A 21,798-nucleotide genomic window follows, 5' to 3' on the forward strand; every position below is an offset into this window, starting at 1 on the left:
ATTTTTTATGGGTTTAATAGAGAAAAAAAAATCAATCATGCCAATTTTTTACGTCATTTACTGATCCCGTAAATAATCTGATCACTGTGTTGTGAGGGTCGTTACGATTACAGGGACATCACATATGTCCGTGTTATGTGCTGATTTGTGATGCTCATTATTTTAAAAAATATGCATTAAAATGACAATATGTCTTTCATTATCATGTGTTTTTCATTATTTTTTAACAATTTTATAGGATGAAAAAAATCTCTTATTCTCCCTGTAGAATAAAAATACATACCGTCCATTGTACACAGCAGTGTATTTCAATCAGTATCATCTGCCTGAAGGCCGAGCCTGCAATACAGATCAGTGACATCATTAGAACTTGTGGTTCAGCAGCTTAAAGCCCCTTATCTGTAATGTAAAGGTTGTGGGCACAAGACCTGGAATGAGTCGCAGAATTTTTTTTTTGTATTTGCTAATTAATTTTAATACTTATATAGGAACAAAAAAAAGTTTTCTTCACCTCAGGATACAGGCAACATAAAAATATATTGTTATATATACAATGTATTTCTAAGAATATTTATACTCTGCTTCTGGGTGCATTGCCTGCAATAGAGGTCAAGATAACCAAATTCTCCTATCTATAACATTGTGGGTTATGCTTGTTGGTAGAGCACCAGCCGATGAACACTAAGATGAACACAGAGATGTGAGTTTGATTCCCACCAGATCACAGGAGGCAGAAGAAGTAAATATACCATTTAATTTATGCAGCGAGCAGCCCCGCCCCCGGAGAATAATTTAATTTATGCAGCGAGCAACCCCGCCCCTGAGAAGAATGTAATTTATGCACCGAGAAGCCCCGCCCCGGGAAAAGCTACAGGAGCGATGAAAACGTCGTCGGAGAGGTGAGTATAAAAGTCTGGAGAACAGCGGAGATGTGATGGAATGGGATGCGGGATTGAGCCCTCAAATCGGGACAGTCCCGCTGAATCCGGGACAGTTGTGAGTTATACCTTTAATAACACCACATACTAAAGTTTAAAGACAGTCAGATGTGTTTTCAGTTTCTGGAGTTAAAAAAGAGATGGGTCAGTATAAGACTACGTTCCAGAGATCAGCTTTTGGTGCATTTTTGATGCTGCATATTTTGCTGCATCAAAAACGAAGCATCTTACAAATCCAGCAAAGTGGATGGGATTTATAGAAATCTCCTGCCCCCTGTGCTTTTATTTTACTCAATGTAACCTCACCTGTGGTGCGTGTTTGAAATAAGCAGCCGGACATTTTCTCTTGCAGGTACGCGGAGTTTTGTGTGTAAATATTTCCTATAAAGTTGCATTAAGTGCAGAAAAACAGGTAAAATCACACATGCGTCTTTAGTGCGTGTCCGCGGCAGAAATGCATCAATCACATATGTAATCCGCACATAAGAATCTCAACCAGGAAGTATCAAAAACAATGCAGCTTTATTTAAAATATGACCCAGTAAGAAGGGACAAAAAACTCAGCGTACCCGCAAGAGAAATTGATCTTTGTGGATTTGAGGAAATTTCTGCTTCATTTCTGCATCCTGGGCACATAGCCTAAGAGTGAAACAGCTCTGAAAACCCGCTAAAAAACTTCAGTATGAACACAACCTAAAAAAGTATGTCACCCCCTTACGCCTGATAGTTGAATAGTGTGTAGAAATGACCAGACCTAGGATCACTTATCAGCAGTACAACAGATCCTAATGTTAAGCCTGAGGAGCTCTGCAGTAATCAGAGCTGTGATCCAGGAGCTGCCACAGAAGGTCTGCTACTAGATAACAACCATCTCCATGTGGTAGAGCCAGCTACACGCGAGAGCGGCCTGCAACACACGTGACCAAGAAAAGCCAATCAGCCACAAGGTCGCAAAGAATCGTGCTGAAGCAGAAATGTAAAAGCGGCCCTGATTGGGTGCCCGTGACACCGGCAGTGCGGTCTTAGGAAGTCGCCGGAAGTTGGTCTCTCCTTTCCCCCCTGTGCGCGCTGCAGTTGCCGGTGGCCGGTCTGCAGACTTCATCATGTCGTACGAGGATTACGATGTGAGTGGCTGTGGAATAGATGATGAATCAATCACAGTAGTGGTGTGGGGGCGAGTCCCGTGTGATTGCTCTCTTTACGGCTGTCGTTATCCCAGTGTGGATGGGTTATTATTGCTTGTGCTCATTTCCCTCTGATCTGTTTTTCTGCAGACCCCATATGATCCCTACAGCTGCCAGGCGGACTATGACACGCACACATGTAGGATTATTGCTCCTGTCTCCTATGTGCACACTGGGAATCACCTACCATTACAGGGGTTGTCCCCTTAAGAAAACTGCAATCCTCCTGCTGCAGTTTTATAACACTCACCCTCCTCAGATCCAGCACAGAGTCTCTGCTGCTGCTCCTGGTGTCTGTGATTGTCTGCAGCGCTGACATCATGGTGAATTTTCTGTAGCCTGAGATCTACGTAGGCGCCACTGTAGCCAACCTGTGAGCTTAGTGGCTTTTCTCAGATTGACTGTACAAACTACTCAGCTCACTGATTGGCTGCAGCGTTGTCATTGTGACGTCAGCGTGTTAGGCACTGGAGCAGCTGCAGAGACTCGGTGCCAGGACCTGAAGACAGTGAGGAAAGAGGGGTCTGTTATAATAAACTGCAGCTGGAGGAAGATGATTTTCTGAACGCGATCACCCATTTAGTTCAACACCTTTTAGTTTGTGGTGTTTTCCAGTTCTCAGTGCTACTAACTTTTCATATATTTCTATATTGATCTTTTGTCAGTGGAGGTTCACAAGGCCACTTTTTTTCTCCACGTCTCACCAGATGTGACTAATTAGCATTGGCTACAAAGTCCCTCTGCTCAGATGCCTTGGCTGGGGCACCCGGCACTCTGCATGCGCAGTTTGTGTCTGCAGGGTCTCTGCTGTTAGAAACCTTTTCCTAAATGTCGCTGTATCATTAGAAATTGTTGATGACTTTCCTAGGGTCTGTTCCTTCCCCACATAGGATCTACCTCGTCCTATGTCAGATGTGGGTAAAGTGTGAGTGGTCTCTATACAAGGCAGGTGCCAGATTGTTATTGGAGCAGCGAGAATTAAATAAAAGCAAAAATTGGCCACTTTTGACATAGTGGTTGGTCCTCCTTAACCACATAAATGCTGCTGTCAATCACTGGGCTTCAGAAGTGATCATCATGTCTTCTATATACTGTAGATCAGATTCATGCCCTTGAAGGGGACTAAAAATACAGTAGATATGATTTTTTTATTTATTTTTTTAAAGTGACGTTCGTTATCGCTGCGTCTGTAAAAGTTCAGTAAATGAAAATATAAGTTGCTGTAATTAACCCATATGGTCAGCACCGTACAGAGAAAATAATTGCTGTTTTTTGGTTGATGCACCTCCCTAACAATATGTATACTTTTGTAATCGTTCTGACGTGAAGTATCATATTGCCAGGTCAATTTTTTTTTTTTTAACCATACAATGAACGCTGTAAAAACAAGCCCCAGAATACAATGGCGGATTTGCATTTTTGTTCTTACCATTTTACCCCTGTTGGAATTTTCACCCTACAAAAATCAAGCCCTCATACTGCTATGCCAACAGAAAAATGAGAAAGATAAGGTTCTTGGAAGAAGGGGAGGAAATTCTTCTTGCTATTTCTTCTGACCACACACAAACATGCCCACGTGGTCCTGTAACCGTCACCTTGTGCTCTTATTTAGTTGACCTCTTTCTCCTCTGATACAATGAACAAACCAGCACACTAGCTGTGATTTTACCCTGTTGATTTTGCATTACATATTCCACCAGCCTCATTAAAGGGAATCTATCAGGTCAGATAACACTATTAACCTGCAGATATAGGGATAATTATGAAAGTGCCTGGACATTGTACTTAATTTTCTCCCAATTGGTTTTAACTTTATTTCTCCCTGGAGCCGCCGCTTTCAGTCATAGCACCATGTCCTGAGCAATTACAGTCACTGCTCACAGCGCAGAGAGTGGCAGCTCTACACTGATGCACTTCTGAGCCGACAGTCAGTCAGTGCCGGTCCGTGCTTCCAGCCGCTGCTCTCAGTGCTGTGAACGGTGACTAATTTCTCCGGAGACGCCGGTATGACTGAAAGCAGCGGCTACAGGGAGAAGTAAAGTTCACTTTCTCCCAGGTGTTGCATTTTCAGTACGACGACTGGGCACCTTCATAACATTATTAATCTGCAGATTATCCCTGTATTTGCATGTTAATAGCGTGATCAGGTACACTTCAGACTGATAGAATCTCATATTGCCCTAAATGTAAGACTTGCAAAACAGACTATGGCAGTGTAGTATAGTCCAAACGTTCTTGAGCATAATCCAATCAAGTGTAGAACATATTTGGAATATAATATTGTAGGTAAGCCCTATGTTAGCAATATTTCATAAAGAAGGAGGAGTGCATGGGAGCACAAGCTCTGGTCGCTTTCCTATTCTCATACACTCCATTTTTCTGATCTCTAGAAAAGGCCATTTTAAAAGATTGGTTATCGCAATCAGTACCTTCATCACACTTGATTTGAGACAAACTAAGATGTTTGCTGAACATAGAGCGGATAGAAACAGAACGCGATAAAAGAAAAACTAAGCTTTTCCTTGATAATTGAATAAAGTTTATTTTGACGTATTATAGTGCTGTAGAGATAAAACATTTAGTACAAGCTTTTATACACACTGAAAGGAAGGTATCGAAGAATTAGACGGTAAATTGGGAAGGCTGAAGGTGTCACAAAGATTCCAAATGCTGTTACTGTCTTGAGGACTTAAAGGGAACCTGAGTCATTCCATGTCAAGTGGACCAGTGGTCCCCATTCGACCTTCTGCGATTTTGCTGAAAATTTATAAGGATGTACATGTATGTTTGAAAAGAGGTTCTGTAAATTTTTAGGGCCAGTTCTCAAATACATTGGGCACTGTTGACCTTTCACTGGAGGTTCCACCAAGCCTGCGGCTTCAGCTAAGAGGATTTTGCAAACTTTGGCACATAGCCATTAGGGTTCTATACTGGCTATGATGCTGAAATTTGGAATACTAGCTCAACTTTTGCTGCTAAACACGATAAAATTATTACCGGCTATGACAAAACAGTATTTCGGCCGCAATTTTGTGTCAAAGTAGCTTGTAAAACGCGTCGCATAAAATTTATGCCAAACTTTGCCCATATATAACTCAAGACCAAAAACCAATAGTAACCTGTGCTTTGCCCTGTACACCCATCATTGACATGACTTTGCATTGCTGCAATATCACGGTCAAATCATATGTATTTGTGGAAATATTCACACCCACATATGATGAAAAACTTGAAAAAAACGAATTTTACCTATTTTTAGGTCAAATTTCTCAAAAAGGGTACCCCTAAAATATATTAATTCTGATATCATTAGAAAGAGCACATTTTTCTCTACAAGGATCATTGGTTTTTTTTGGAGTCTCTCAGTTTAAGAAAAGAAAAATGCCACTGAACATGGTGTTATTTATTAATAAGCAATGAATGGTAACTGCACTATTCAAACCCTTGCGTTGGTCCATGGTGGTTATACCACAACCAATTCCCTAAGAATTGGTATTCTAATCCTTTTAAGAATTGTAATAATGCTGTCTTTCGAGAATTGGCAGCCCCATCGCCTAGGAGCCATGGCCGATAGCCGTGCAAGGCCAGCCGCGGGCGGTCTCTTTATCGCAGGTTCCAAAGCCTGAGGGTGGGTGTCTTTGCCTAGGATCCCAAGCCTAATATTGGGTATCTTTTCTTGGTTCCCAAGCCATAATGTTCAGTCTAAGTGGTCTGGAATTGTTGCTGAATTTGCAACATAATCGGTTCAGAGAAGCTGTATTGTCGGCCCATTGCTGTTGCAGCTGGTGCTGGAATTATTGCAATGATTGACTGCTCGGGAATCCAGCATGTATCATTTCTCACAGGCCAGTGAAAGAAGCTAGCTGGTCCATGAGGATGCATAGAATTTATTAATGCATCATGGTCGTCGACTGAAATTTCAGAAATATTTCCAATCCACCAGTTCCTATCGTAAATGCAGGCAACGTATTGCCCTGGCTGGAGGTTTGCAATTGGCACAAAAGGCATTTCTGATCTGACAGATCTATCTACATGGGCAATGAAAGATGATGGGTCATTTGACACCCTTGAAATGCGAATCTTTTTGTCATCAATTGGCACAAACTGGTGATTTTCTCTTGTTCCAGCAATTGTATGTCCTTCTTTGAACCTTTCCTCTTGAACTACCCGTATTTCGTAAATTTTTTCTTTTGGAACAAAAAAAATTTGATTCCATGCAGTTGCTCGTTGCAAAAGTTGAATAAATCCACCGGGGTCAGTATTTGGTTTTCAGTTGGGAGTTGAAGACTGGCACGAGCTGCCAACCTCTTTGCTGTCCCTCCAATCCCATCACAGGGCGACTTTCCATGACTGGTACCAAAAAAATTCCATTCAGCGCTGATATTGAAATCAGCATTGTGGTGGCACAAGTTGAGAAAATTTTTGAAATTTTTGTACTGGGCTGCAGATCCATCGCTGAAGTAGTGGATATGACGAATCCCATAGATGAGAGTCTTGAGATACTCCACAATTACTGTTAAGAAAGTGTGGACTGGAACTGTGTCATGTCGTGAGCAATCACTGAGTATGCACAAGCTGATGTTCTGCGCAGCTTCACCATTTAACTCCTTGAAGTAAATTACAAATGGGTGTACTGTAGCTTGACTATTTTCCCAGTGGAAACCTTGAATGGCATCTTGAACAATAAATGAGTAATTTTCAGCAAAGTCCATAAGGATCACAAGCTCTCCTTCAACGATTTCAAATAGCTACTTTGATGCTTGGCGATGTAGTGATGGCTACAAAGTTTAGAAATTTTCAAAACCAATTCTTCAATGAAATCTTCTATAGTCAGTTGTTTGGTATCAAGCGTGTCTCGATCAGTGTGAATCCATTGTTTGAACTCAATAATATCTTCAGGGTCACTGTTGACAAACACATTGACTAGAAATTCTTTTAAAACTTCAGGACCCGGGCATTTATCACAATGGCCAAGCATACAGTCCTTGGATTCAATTCCACAGACCATTTTGCATATGAGCTCTTTGTAGTCATCATTGATTGGGCATGCTGCAAGCATTAGTTTGACATTTTGGTGAATGGTACACACACAAACAGAATGTGTTCCAGCAGATCCAACGGTTACGGACCACTTTGGCTGAAGCTCACAAAACTTGGAAAATCCAATTTCAGGGCCATTCCCATCCCGATAGGCAACAAACATTTCCCTCATATTGCTCAGTAATAGTCGCTTTTGCATCTGCTTTTTTTTTTCTCCTGCTATTCGCACTGATACATAGTCTTTTTTACCAGGGCACATTCGACTGAATTCATCATCCTCAAAAAATGCCTGCACCTTTTTCTTCACTTCCTCAGAAACTTTCTTGCCACACTTGATTCTAGGTAAGGCTAAGATCCCATGTTCACATTTAAGCTTTCGAGCTTGCTTGACCATTCGTTCAGAGACACCGAATTCGTCTGATATAGCCTTAATGGACCAACTTTTAGGTGCCAATGTCAAGATTTGGACCTTTTCTGCCCGACTGAACACCTGCAGCTTTTGCTTCAAATCTGCCAAAAGGTGATTGTAATCCAGACACATTTTGCACTGTGCTGTTTTTGTTTGCTCAATGTCTTTCGGCTCAAAACCTCCAATTGAAGCAATCTTGCTAGAAAATGCGTTTTGTACCTAGCTTATCTTTCTCCTTGCATATCCAAGTGAATCCCGCTGGCTTACCCGTGGATATTTCAGAGGAGAGATGCCAATGGATGTTAAGCTTGACTTTAGACTTTCAGGAGAACATTCCATTCCATCTGGATCTGATTCAGAGGAAACTGGATCAGCTGATTTTTTCCTGTTAGCAAATTCTTTTCGACATGATGCACACATCTTCTGGCCAGGCTTCACATCATTCTTTGTAAATTCATTCAATTGGTCAGCTGCTAACAAATTGATAGCTCGCAAATTGTTTTTGGTGTTATGACCTTTCTTCCCAAAAGGATTGCAACACGATTTTTGCAAATGCTCATATTTGGTCAAGAATGAAGCTTCATGGTGTAAACAGATTTGTGAATGTTCGTCAAAATTTAGTCCCACTCGTCGACGCAGCAATTTCTGTTCATCCAATCCAAAGCTTGTAAACAATTTCAACTCATCCTTGCTATGGGTGAATGTCTTAAGGTGGCACTTCGAATTGTTCGCAAGGCCGATAGAGCACTGGGCCGATTCTTCATCAATTTCATTTTCCATCGCTAAAAAATAAATAATATATGCATTAAAACGTAACAATAGTCAATAACTTTTCATAAACAAAAAGGTTTATAGGTTTTTGATTATAATAGACATTGCTAGCAACAATACAACTCTGTAACATGTGATAATAATCTGAAAATCAAACACAAAATCAATGCATTACGCGCATAAATAACACCATGTTCAGTGGCATTTTTCTTTTCTTAAACTGAGAGACTCCAAAAAAAAAAAAAACAATGATCCTTGTAGAGAAAAATGTGCCCTTTCTAATGATATCAGAATTAATATATTTTAGGGGTACCCTTTTTGAGAAATTTGACCTAAAAATAGGTAAAATTCAGTTTTTTTAAGTTTTTCATCATATGTGGGTGTGAATATTTCCACAAATACATATGGTTTGACCGTGATATTGCAGCAATGCAAAGTCATGTAGATGTTTGGTGTACAGGGCAAAGCACCAGTTACTATTGGCTTTTGGTCTTGAGTTATATATGGGCAAAGTTTGGCATAAATTTTATGCGATGCTTTTTACAAGCTACTTTGACACAAAATTGCGGCCGAAATATTGTTTTGTCATAGCCAGTAATAATTTTATCGTGTTTAGAAGCAAAAGTTGAGCTAGTATGCCAAATTTCAGCATCATAGCCAGCATAGAACTCTAATGGCTATGTGCCAAAGTTTGCAAAATCCTCTTAGCTGAAGCCGCAGGCTTGGTGGAACCTCCAGTGAAAGGTCAACAGTGCCCAATGTATTTGAGATCTGGCCCTAAAAATTTACAGAACCTCTTTTCAAACATACATGTACATCCTTATAAATTTTCAACAAAATCGCAGAAGGTCGAGTTGGGACGATTTTTAAAACTGGTCCACTTGATGTGGAATGACCCACCTGTCACGTGAAAAAAAAACGCTATTAACCTGCAGATATGGGGTTAATATGCAGGTTAATAGCGTTCTGAACCTGCCTGGTGCTGGCACTTAGACCCACGCTGTCAGGAGGAAATTAACATTATACCTCCCAATAGTGTACTGGTTTCAGGCACGGGGGCAGCGCCGGCACGGGTTCAGTCACCGTTCTGTGTATAGAGATCAGCGGCTGTAACTGCACCCTGACACTGACTGACAGCAGCTCAGCATTAGGTCCAGCTGTCAGGGCCGGGGGCAAAGTTAGAGCCATCGCTCTACATTCACAGAGCGGTGACTGAACCGGCGCTGCCCCCGTGCCTGAAACCCGAATGCTGCCGAATAAATAAAGTTCCTTTCCTCTTGGTACCAGGCAGGTTCAGAACGCTATTAATCTGCAGGTTAATAGCATTTTTCACATGACCGATTCCCTTTAAAAGTCTAACAGTTATATAGGATTTTTTAAGTGTGATATATGAAGTGCGCTCATGAATGTAAACATGATGTCTTTTGTAACATGTTATATTATTTCTCTTTTTGATTTGTAAAACTAAATGAAAAAGCAATAAATTTACTTAAAAAAAATATCTGACATGACTGGTTCCCTTTAGAAACATAACATGCTTCGTATGTCTCTTGTATATTACACGTCAGCCGATGAGATGAGGCAGAATTGTATTGGTGATTTCCATTATGTCCATTGAGCCTAACCATGCTCCTGTAAAAACATCAGCAGCAAATTGTGTATATTACATCACCAATCGCTCAATATTTCTTGGAGCCTCGTTCACTTATCCCACCAAAACGTCGAACTAGTATGTGTGAGTTATTCTATATTATTTAGTATTGATAAGCATTTTCACTTTTTATCACAGGTGACCCCAAGCAGGACCTGGCATATGAACGCCAGTATGAGCAGCAAACCTATCAGGTCATCCCTGAAGTGATAAAGAACTTTATTCAGTACTTCCACAAGACAGTGTCTGACCTGATAGATCAGAAGGTGTACGAGCTGCAGGCCAGCCGAGTGTCCAGCGATGTCATCGACCAGAAGGTGTACGAGATACAAGATACAGTATCTATGAGAACAGGTAAAGAGGTTCTGCAGCATGGAGGTTCATATGACAGTGTGATCAGTTTTTTGCAGCTGCTACTCTCATGACTGACTCTACCATCGTTATTTCTCACTGACTTACTGCTTTCTTCTCATTGCAGCTGGACAAAGTTAACTGAACGTTTCTTCAAGAATTCCCCATGGCCTGAAGCAGAAGCAATCGCTCCGCAAGTTGGGAATGGTAGGTGTGGGCATTTACGTTACTGATGGCTGTATGACTTGGGGAAGGTGCACATGACATCTCTTATTCGCCGGTGTACCTGCTAAGTTATCAAAGGCTAAGACTGTGCAGGAAAATTACGGCGGTGTTTTTCCCAAAGCGTCTTCATTGGCATTTTTGCACCAGTTTTACTGTCGGCTTTTTTTTTTTCCGTCCTTTTAATAGCTAGCAGCTTCCAAGCAGAAGCCCCCCAAATATTGAACGTGCGTCCACATCCCGGTTTTCAAACTTGCAGTGGTTAAAAGAATTAACAGAAGTTTTAACATTGCTGTGCATTTTTTTATAGTGCTTCTTTAGGCTGAATCTGTCTGATAGACGTTGTGTGCCCATACCCTCATGAGTTATTATTTGCACCCTTTTTTATAGGCTGAGATGCTTTTGCAGTCAAAAGAGTCAATTAAATTTAGTGCAATAGAAAAGGAAGCAGTTTTCCATTTTAGAAAAATAAATGCTGACCACTTCTTACTTGCTAATGCTACTTTATCCACTTTTGTTCTTGTGGTTTTGATAACTGTTTCTCTTTTTTTCTGACTTTGTTAGAAATCTAAAACAACCATCTAAACTTAATGTGTGGGTGTTTATAACCAGTTCCCTTCTCTTTCAGATGCGGTGTTCTTAATCCTCTATAAGGAGCTATATTACAGACACATCTACGCCAAAGTTAGAGTAAGTATTCGTTCTGCAGCTTTAATTTGGACACCGGTGCATAAGTTGTATTTGGGGGGATGCAATAACACTGATTCTTGCCCTTTCTTTAGGGAGGACCCACATTGGAGCAGCGTTTTGAATCTTACTACAACTACTGCAATCTCTTCAACTACATTTTGAGTAAGTTTGACTGTTAGGCCACATTCACACGTTGAGTATTTGGTCAGTATATCATATCAGTATCTGTAAGCCAAAACCAGGAGTGGGTGATAAATACAGAAGTGGTGACGTGTTTCTATTATACTTTTCCTCTGATTGTTCCACTCCTGGTTTTGGCTTACAAATACTGAGGTAAAAAACTGAACATGGCCTTAGGTTGTAAATGTTAAGGTTTTTTTGGCCTTCGGACCATCCTTTTTTTTATCGGATTCCCTATCTATTTAGTACCGTAATCCAAACTAGTTTCTAATATGCTTGCACTAAATATTCCTTAACGTCCCCTAACTTCACTATCTAACTGCTATTGTATTTTTTTTTCCCTACTTGCTTTTTGATGACGCTATGTGCATGCTGGGATACTGAAATGAAGCTTCATTAGGGGGAGAGGCTGCCACAGCCCCTGCTTCCTCCCTGAACTGAAGCTTCATCAGTGACGCTTATTTCAGGGGCTGGGCTAGTCCCTGATCGCTGTGTCACTTGTGGGGACGGTGCTGTTCTCTGCACGCCGCCGGGTATTCTGACGTCGTGCTCTGACAGTGCACTCTCCTCTGTGGTGTTGGCTCATTATTACTGATCTGAGCTGACAACACAGAGCACATGCTATGACTGCACATCGCACAATGACAGCGTGCACGGACTAGCCCATGCCCTGAAATGGACATCACTGATGACTCTTGGTTGCAGGGAGGGGGGCTGCGACTGCAGCAGTGACCGCAGCCTCTAACCTCTTATGACTCTTTGTTTGAGTATCTCATCATGCACTGGGATTCTCACACGAAGCGTCAGCGCATGGGAAGTAGGGAAAAAAGATGTAATAGCAGTTAGTGTAGTTAGGGGACAGTAGGGAATTTTTAATGTAAGCCTAATTGAAATGGGTTTAAATTACAGCACTAGATAGGGAGTTAGATGAAAATTTCTTTGGCCTTCGGACTACCTCTTTTAAAGGTGTTTTCACACAAAAATTTACGTATCGACAGGTGAGATCAGTGGGGGGGGTATAACCACTGCAAACCCCCTCCCACCCACTGAAGACACAAAGCTAATCCTGTGTGCTGAGTGTGGATAGATCAGTAGTGCACATGCATGATCACATATGGCAGTAATGGACATGCATGTGAATCCTGTGACTATATGATCATTGTTTGTGCGATAACCCCTCTAAGAATGACATGACAGTTTTGTCTGTGGCTTGTGTTGTGTTGCTGGTGCGATATTATTTGCATTGACACTGATGACTTCCTTGTAGATGCTGATGGTCCTGCGCCCTTGGAGCTGCCTAACCAGTGGCTGTGGGATATTATTGATGAATTCATTTACCAGGTACAGATATTTTCCTGTAGACTTTCTCCCGCTGCGCTCTCTCACGCGTCTCTCTTTGAACATGCAGACCTAATATTTTCACTCTTGGTTAAATCTGTCTATTTCTGCACTATGCAGTTTCAGTCATTAAGCCAGCATCGGTGTAAGACCGCAAAGAAATCAGAGGAAGAAATTGAATTCCTGCGTTCCATCCCCAAGATCTGAAACGTTCACAGCGTCCTTAATGTGTTACATTCTCTAGTGGATAAATCCAACATTAACCGGCAGCTGGAGATTTACATCAGTGGAGGTGAGGGATAGAGCTGTACTTGATGCTTGGTGTCTTTGGCTCATGTTCCTGTCGTGTTCTCGACACAGAATCTGCCTGAGTTTTTATGCCACTGACAGTTGTTTATTTTTATCAATGGTGATGTCCAGGCTCGGTGCTCAATTTTGCAGCCATTCTATGTGACTGCAGACTTGTGAATCCTCTCACTGCCCACTGTCAGGATCTACAGCGGGCTTGTGAATGCAAGTATGCAATTTGCATATTTCCAGCCACATTCCAACTAGACATGTCCGGCCTCCCTTAATTGACTTGAATTAAGCCAGGCCACACACATCTAGTCGGTACGTGACCATATTATGCAAATTGCATTCACAAGCCCGCACGCTTCGTGCACCAGAATCCAGCGCGCACTCTGCAGATTCACAAATCTGCAGTCACGTAGTGACTGCACAGTTGCACTCCAAGTCTTGATAATTTAAGTGAGGTACCTGCCTATTTATTCTAGGAAACCTTTAATTCTTTCTGTGCAGTGTCTGCTAGATCTCTACAAATATTTAGTAATTAGAAGCAGGGCTGTGGAGTTGGTAAGCCAAAGCTCCGACTCCTGAATTTCCATGACACCGACTCCACGATTCCGACTCCCTCATACATGGCCCATGTTTAAATGATAAATTTACAGCAGCACAGATTCATCTCAGCTAAAAGTCTAGACCCTTAGATCAGGAATAGGACAGACATTTATAGGACATTTCATAACTTTCCCAAATCCTTATGAAAAAATATTCCCCACAAACTGCATTGAACTACTGTACCCAATTTATTATATAGTTTAGGAGTCTGAGTCGGTCCATTTTATTCCGACTCCACCAAAATGAACACCGACTCCATGACTCCGACTGCACAGCCCTGATTAGAAGTACTCATTTACTTTTGCTTAATTGCTCTTCAGTGGATCTAAATATGTCAGATGACTCTCTGCACTCGGTTGACGTTCCTTCATAGAGGAGAAATATCAGTGTAATGAATGTCCCCTTGTTAACTCACTTTTAAGCCCCACTAACTAGCAGTATTTGATGGTCTGCTGTAGTACATAGTTACTTATGCAATACATAGCATAGTTTTAGTTTCTTTTTATAAATCCTCTTTCTCTCTTCCCCAGGTGACCCTGAAAGTGTAGCTGGAGAATACGGCAGACATTCCCTATACAAGATGCTTGGATACTTCAGCTTGGTTGGACTGCTTCATCTGCACTCGCTTCTTGGAGATTATTATCAGGCTATTAAAGTGTTGGAAAACATTGAGCTCAATAAGAAGGTACCATCTACCATTACTATTAATAAGCACGTACAACTATTGGTTGCTGCGATGGTAAAGCAGAAGTCTGGTTTGGCACCAAACCAGTTGTTACCTATGAATGTGGAAGTATCTTTGATCATAGACAAGATCATAGACCTGCACAAAGCTGGAATGGGCTACAAAACCATAAGTAAGATGCTGGGTGAGAAGGAGACAACTGTTGGTGCAATAGTAAGAAAATGGAAGAAATACAAAATGACTGTCAATCGACATTGATCTGGGGCACCATGCAAAATCTCACCTCGTGGGGTATCCTTGATCATGAGGAAGATGAGAGATCAGCCTAAAACTACACGGGGGGGAAGTTGTTAATTATCTCAAGGCAGCTGGGACCACAGTCACCAAGAAACCCATTGGTAACACATTACGCCTTAAAGGTTTAAAATCCTGCAGTGCCCACAAGGTCCCCCCTGCTCAAGAAGGCACATGTGCAGGCCCGTCTGAAGTTTGCCAATGAACACCTGGATGATTCTGTGAGTTATTGGGAGAAGGTGCTGTGGTCAGATGAGACCAAAATTTAACTTTTTGGCATTAACTCAACTCGCCGTGTTTGGAGGAAGAGAAATGCTGCCTATGACCCAAAGAATATCGTCCCCACTGTCAATCATGGAGGTGGAAACATTATGTTTTGGGGGTGTTTCTCTGCTAAGGGCACAGGACTACTTCACTGCATCAATGGGAGAATGAATGGATAACCCTTCTAATGGCTGCCAAGAACTTTTGGGACATCTGGATAAGAGAACTACTGCAGGTCTTGCTCGAACTTAGATTTCTGTTATCTGTACTGTCAACCATGTAATAATTTATTACTACTATTCAGTTGTTCTGGAAATATAGTGTATGTCTGATCTTCTGCTTGCAGAGTATGTACTCCCGAGTGCCGGAGTGTCAGGTGACCACGTACTATTATGTTGGCTTTGCCTACCTTATGATGCGAAGATATCAGGATGCCATTCGTGTGTTCGCTAACATCTTGCTATATATCCAGAGAACCAAGAGTATGTTCCAGAGAACCACATACAAGTATGAAATGGTAAGCCCCTTATGTGTTCTGCCATCTCTTATATTTTTATTATCAAATTATAAATGATCGCTGGATTTACAAACCTTGTATTCCTTCTGCACAGATTAACAAGCAGAATGAGCAGATGCATGCACTGCTGGCCATCGCCCTTACCATGTACCCCATGCGCATTGATGAGGAGTATTCACACTCAGCTGAGAGAGAAATATGGGGACAAAATGTTACGTATGCAGAAAGGGTAAGGAAGTCTTAAGCTGCATGACCGTGTTTTTTATGGTGGGCGTCTGTTCTCCTTAAATCTATTGGAGTCTCTGTATTATTGATTCTGTTTCCAAATAGCTAAAAAATATATATATATTTTCCTCTTTTTTGCATTGCAATTTGGAAATATTTGCTCAATTATTTTTTGGGGTTGCAGAATTTTACGCATCTCCAAAAAGCCCTCTATATGGACAGGTACAGCAGGGCCTCAGTTTTCTAACCATAAATATGGCATATCACTAGGGCTCCCATCTAAAGCTAGAATAAAAAGGTCATGGGCAATTTGGCATTTTCTCTCTTATAGCTCCTAGATAAGCATGGAATAGGGCAGAGAAAAAATACATGGTGGTTGCTGGGCTTGACCTAGGTTTTGCATTAGTGTAAATGAAGGTAGGTTTATTCCGCCACCCCCCTAGTGACGTGGTACTGGGATAAGCGCTTGACATGTATAAATGGGAACATTTTCCATTTAAATGTCCAGGCTGGATTATTGGTGCTTCATAACCCATGCCACAAGCAAAGGAAAATAAACGGCCTTTCAGTGCAGGCAAAACAAAGTAAACTGTTCCAACACAGTCACTTTAGAGACAGTCCAGGACACACAGGCTGGATAGCATCCAGTATACCGGCTCAGACTGGAGACATCACACAGGAGGTCTTCTCAGTTCCAGACACAGACCACTTGTCAAACAGACTCTATTTTATTATGTGAAGCACACCCAGAGGTGGGGTATGTGGGCAGCCAGACCCACCCGTCTCTCAGGCTGCCCATAAAACCTGCCCCAGATGCACCCAACAAGCCTCTTAGTACTATGTGTCCGTTAGCCACCTTGCAGTATTAATGTGGAGTTACAAGGAAAAGGCAGGCTGGTCGGCACTCCATATGGTTCTTCCTCTGGTCAAGGAAATGCATATCAAACCAAGTAGGATCCCGGCACTCACATGTGAAATAATTAGCCATTTATTGTTGTCTCAACATACAAGTCATTAGCCCCTTCTGGGCTTTTTTCAATTGAGAAAAAAAATTAGCCGTTTATTGTTAAGACTAATTATTTCACATGTAAGTGCCGGGATCCTACTTGGTTTGATTTAATATGGATTTGTTCCTACTTTGCAGCTATAACGGCTCCACTCTTCTGGGAAGGCTTACTGCAATATTTAGCCGGTATTTCTGTGTGAATTTTTGCTCATTCATCCAGAAAAGCATTTGTAAGATCAGATACTTATGCTGGCGAGAGGGCCTGAATCTCAATCTCCTTTCTACATCATCCCAGAGGTGTTCTATGTATTTGAGGTCGGGGCTCTGTGCAGTCCAGTTAATTTATTTCACACCAAACTCTCCCAACCATGCTTTTATGGACATTGCTTTCTGCACTGGGCACAGTCATTAGGAACAGAAAAGGGCCAACCCCCCCAAACTGTTAACACAAGGAGCTACAATCATACAAAATGCTGTGGTATGCTGAAGTATTATTATTTCTCTTCACTGGAATGAAGGGCCCAAGGCCGACCCCTGAAAAACAACTTTATAACGTTATCCCTCTTTTACCAATGTTACAGCTGAATCAGTGTAGTCAGTCAGGTAACGTTTTCCTGGCCACTCACCACCGCAGCGTTCTCTGCTCAACCAGAGCGTTTGCTGTGACCTGTGTCCTTATACACACAGCAATCTAACTGATGACGTCTAGGCCATGCAATGACCTCCTTTATTTTGGATTGCCTGCACACAATAAAATTATCTTCTGTCATCAATTACCTGAGCGCCAAGTTTTCTCCAAGACATGTTAGTAAAGGCTAAATGATAAACCTGTATTTCATACTTTTGTCCATACAGTTTGGTTTTCATTTATAAAATTTTAAAATAAAAATTACAGCTTTCTTCTGGGGAAACCTTTTCCAGTTCCCCCTTGGAATTTCCTATAAGTGAAAAACGCCATTAAACTTGTGATTAGAGTAGATGGCTCAGTACACATTTCAGATAGAAATGTGTCCGAGGGTTTGGATGATCTACAACATTTGGGTATGTAATACAAGTAAATATTCTGCGTTTTTGTAATTTCTGACCACGTGTAAATTTTCTTCTACTCATCAGCGATGCACAGATTTATGAAGAGCTCTTTAATTACGCCTGCCCCAAGTTCCTGTCACCAGTGGTCCCTAACTATGATAATGTTCACCCCAACTCTCACAAAGAACCTTATCTTCAGCAACTTAAAGTCTTTCTGGATGAAGTCCAGCAGCAGGCACAGCTGTCCACCATCCGCAGGTGCGTCTCCATTCTGGAACTGGTGTAAGATGCCACATCGCGCCTCTGCACGCAGCAGTATGCTGAATTATCCTGAATGTCCTGCTTATAGTATCCAATGAGCCCATGTTGTACCAATGCAGGATCATACGCAGGCACAATAATATATATTGTTTATTTTTTACAAAGCAAGAGTCAGCAAGACCTAAACGGCAAAGTGCTTGATCATATGTCGTCCTGGGGACATTCCTTCGAGCGGAGAATGTTGGGGTAGAAAGATGTCCAGAGACCTCACATAATTGAGTTTTCACCATGTTTGCTTTTTTTTTTCCCTCCCAGTTTCCTGAAGTTATATACCACTATGCCCGTGGCCAAGCTGGCAGGATTCTTGGATTTACCAGAACAGGAATTTCGCATTCAGCTTCTCGTTTTCAAGCATAAGATGAAGAACCTCGTGTGGACTAGCGGCATTTCTGCACTGGAGGGAGAATTTCAGTCCGCATCAGAAGTGGACTTCTACATAGATAAGGTACAGTATTCAGCTGTGTGATTATCCAAGTTTTACACATTTAATAATACATTGGATGGCATTCTGGTTTTTGTCTTATCCGCATAGTTGTTGTCGTTCCTATATTATGTGTAACTGACCTTCTTCAATTTATTTTGATTCCATTCTCCTTTAGGACATGATTCACATTGCAGATACCAAAGTCGCCTGACGCTACTGAGACTTCTTTATACGACAGATACACAAGTTTGAAGAGGTGAGGGTTTGCTATAATTATAAGGGCTCATGTTCTAGCGCTGTAAAGCAGTAAGGCGGTTCCGCTCACTGCTGTATCTGGAGGCGAGTGGGGCCGTTGATGTCACACCTTCAGATATCTTACAGCTTGTGGGCATCTGTGGCTGATATCGTTCTCCTCTCCTCACTTGCCTGCACAAGCTGAAATTCATCTCTGATGCCAACTGGAATTATTTCACTAGAATGGACATACAGGTAGTCCACATAAGGTTATTAGTTAGAATGGGACAGGTGCCCAATACCTGCCGCTCAGGCACGCCAGTCAGATATCTGCTCACCTACCGATACGGAAGTGAGCCGAACAAGATTACCCCTTTAAATCAAAGAAAAAAAAAGCTCTAAATTTGACTCCTGTGACCATGCTTTCTTTAGATTTAGCGTTCTTTTTAAAGGTAACCTGTCAAGTATGATACTTCTATTAACCTGCAGATATAGGTTTAATCTGCAGGTTAATAGCGTTATGAAGGTGCCCAGCCGTTGTACTGAAAGTGCTGCACTCGGGAGAAAATGAACTTTATTTCTCCATGGAGCTGCTGGCTTTCCGTCAAGCCTGGAGCAATTACAGTCCCTGCTCACAGCACTGAGAGCAGCAGCTGTAAGCATGGACCGGCACTGACTGACAGCAGGCTCTGCGATTCATCAGTGACAGCTGTCAGTCAAAATGCTGCGTCGTGGTGACAGGTTCACAGTGCTGTGAGAGGTAACTGAAGCCATGCTAGCAAGCTGGTATGACTGAAAGCCGGCTGCTCCCGGGAGAAATAAAGTTAATTTTCTCCTGGGTGCTGCATTTTCAGTACTGCTGCCGGGCACCCTCATAAAGCTATTGCAGGTTAATAGCGTTATCTGACCTGACAGGTTCCCTTTAATCTTATGATTAATAGGTTAATTGTTATGTAGCTGTATTCGGAGATTTAAGCTCTTCTGGTTTCAGGTGCACATGTGTATAGTATATTATTGGAGTCTAATAATTGGAAATTATATCATTGTACTTTTTCATTTACTGCCAAGGTTCATTAAGGATTTTTTACTAGAGATATGCACAGATCCAAAAACTTAGACAAGAATGCCATATTGGACTAGTTTAATGCACGTTAAAGAGTGCAGGTGAGGCCTCTAAAGCCTCTTCAGTACGTCTGTATTATGTGACTGAAACTTAGATTTCTGTTTTACAGCTAAACAAAACTTTGCAGAAGATGAGCGAGAAACCTTGAAAGCAGTTCAAGTAGACAAGATATTTATAAGGACTGAAGGTCAACCTACATCTCCCCACACATTGCTGGCGCTATCAAGTGGACTTAAATGTTTTAATAAAATATCTAAAAACTTTCAAAACCAGTTTACAGAGTAAATGTTTTTCTGCCTTTAGCCATGTTTTCTGCACCACGTAGTTTGTGTAGGCACGCTAATCTTAGGTAATCTAATCCTTTTTTTTTTTTAAACAATGTGTTTATTGAATTTTGCACAAAAATCAGAACATACAATCTATAGGGCCAACATATGCCCAAAACTGTGCCCCAACCACTGGGCTTACAAAATGTACAAAATGAACAGTATAAAAATAAAATAAAAGGAAAATACATATCCATAAAAGAAAAAAAATGGATTAATTACATTAAACTCCCCATATATTAGATGGTTGTGAGAAATAATTTAGATCCGTAAGTGCTGTGAATGTCGCATGGCTCATATTTCTCTATCGCTTCATTGGGGGACACAGGACCATGGGTGTATGCTGCTGTCGCTAGGAGGTTGACACTATGCAAAAAAATGAAAATGGCTCCTCCTCCGCAGTATACACCCGCCTACAGGCACCAAGCTCACTGTGAGCTGTGAATGTCGCATGGCTCATATTTTCTCTATTGCAAGATCGGAGGTGCAAGGTAGGGAGAGGGGCCCAGAATCGTCCCGCGCGTCACCCAAACTCAGGACGGCGCACAAAATATCTCGCTTCCTCAACGTTCCCATGTATAAACAATGGGCTGTTTAACCAAGGTTCCCATATTTTATCAGTTTTCTTCTTTGCCTTGAGTGTGTGTGCCAGAGCCCTTTCATATTGACAGTTCGTGTTTAGTCTGGTCACTATCTCCCCCACCGTAGGGATGCCCATTCCTTTCCATTTAGCCGCGATAGCTGATCTAACTGCGATCAGAATATGTGACAAAATTCCTCTAATTTCCCAGGGGACATCCATTAATCCTATATGAAGTATTCCCATACTAGGTGTTATCTCCAGGTGAGTCCCCAGTACATCCCATATCAAATTATCCAATGCCCCCCATAGTGATTGAAGTTTTAGACAAAACCATCACATGTGGCCCAACGAGCCTTCCCCATTGCATCCTCTCCAACATAAAGATGATGATTCAGACCCGAAGTGTACCATCTGTGCCGGGTAGTAGTACCACCTCATGTGCGTCTTTTTAAGCTGCTCTAGGTGGTTTAAACACGACGAAACTCGCTGGACCTCATCCAAACCATCCCGTCAGTCCTGAGGGTCCGTCGAAATTCTTAGATCCCGTTCCCAACGAGTCATATACGTCAATTTATCGTCCAGATCTGGGTCGCTTAGAGCCCTATAAAGTACAGAAACCCCCTTAGAACCGGTCTTAGAGTGGAGAAAATAACCCATAGCTCTTTTATCCTTAGGTAGAATAAAAAAGGGGGATGTCTGTGTAGAGTGAAGTAAATGCCTTATTTGGCAATACTGGTAAAACAAGGGCCGTAGGTCCGGGAATCTCATAACTAGTTTATCAAAAGGAATTATTACATTGTCCTCCAACAGGTCTGCTAGCGATTGAACTCCAGCTGTCACCCAACGTTGAAGGTTAATATATGGAATATGATATTCTAGAGCTCGTAAAGAGATCTCAGTCCTGGGGAGTAACAGCAGTTTGGATGCCAAATTCCTCCAACAATGCATAGTAGCCTCCGATGTTGGTAACACGGCGACCATAGTGCTTCGCTTCACTATTTCTGTCTCCAATATCAATCTGGTAGAATGGTTTCGGGCAAGTAAGTACTCTATTTGCAACCATTTGTGGCCACTGTCCATGTTCCACCAGTCC

General features: G+C 41.8%; 1 protein-coding gene and 1 pseudogene across 5 annotated transcripts in view; one reads left to right on the forward strand and one right to left on the reverse strand.

Annotated features, from left to right (window-relative positions):
* The window catches only part of LOC141157322 (microtubule-associated serine/threonine-protein kinase 3-like), a 490,040-nt gene that overhangs the window by 297,359 nt on the left and 170,883 nt on the right, over positions 1–21,798 (reverse strand). For all 5 annotated transcript variants that reach the window (XM_073644404.1, XM_073644408.1, XM_073644401.1 and 2 more), the window contains one exon: positions 284–339. The gene's annotated coding sequence lies outside the window, so the exon portion shown is untranslated. The remainder of the gene's footprint in view (positions 1–283; positions 340–21,798) is intronic.
* LOC141157748 (eukaryotic translation initiation factor 3 subunit L-like) lies at positions 2,042–19,944 on the forward strand (annotated as a pseudogene).

The sequence above is a fragment of the Phyllobates terribilis genome, unplaced genomic scaffold (genome assembly GCF_046119375.1).
Source record: "Phyllobates terribilis strain yellow unplaced genomic scaffold, ASM4611937v1 Scaffold_8__6_contigs__length_399053987, whole genome shotgun sequence".
Taxonomy (NCBI): domain Eukaryota; kingdom Metazoa; phylum Chordata; class Amphibia; order Anura; family Dendrobatidae; genus Phyllobates; species Phyllobates terribilis.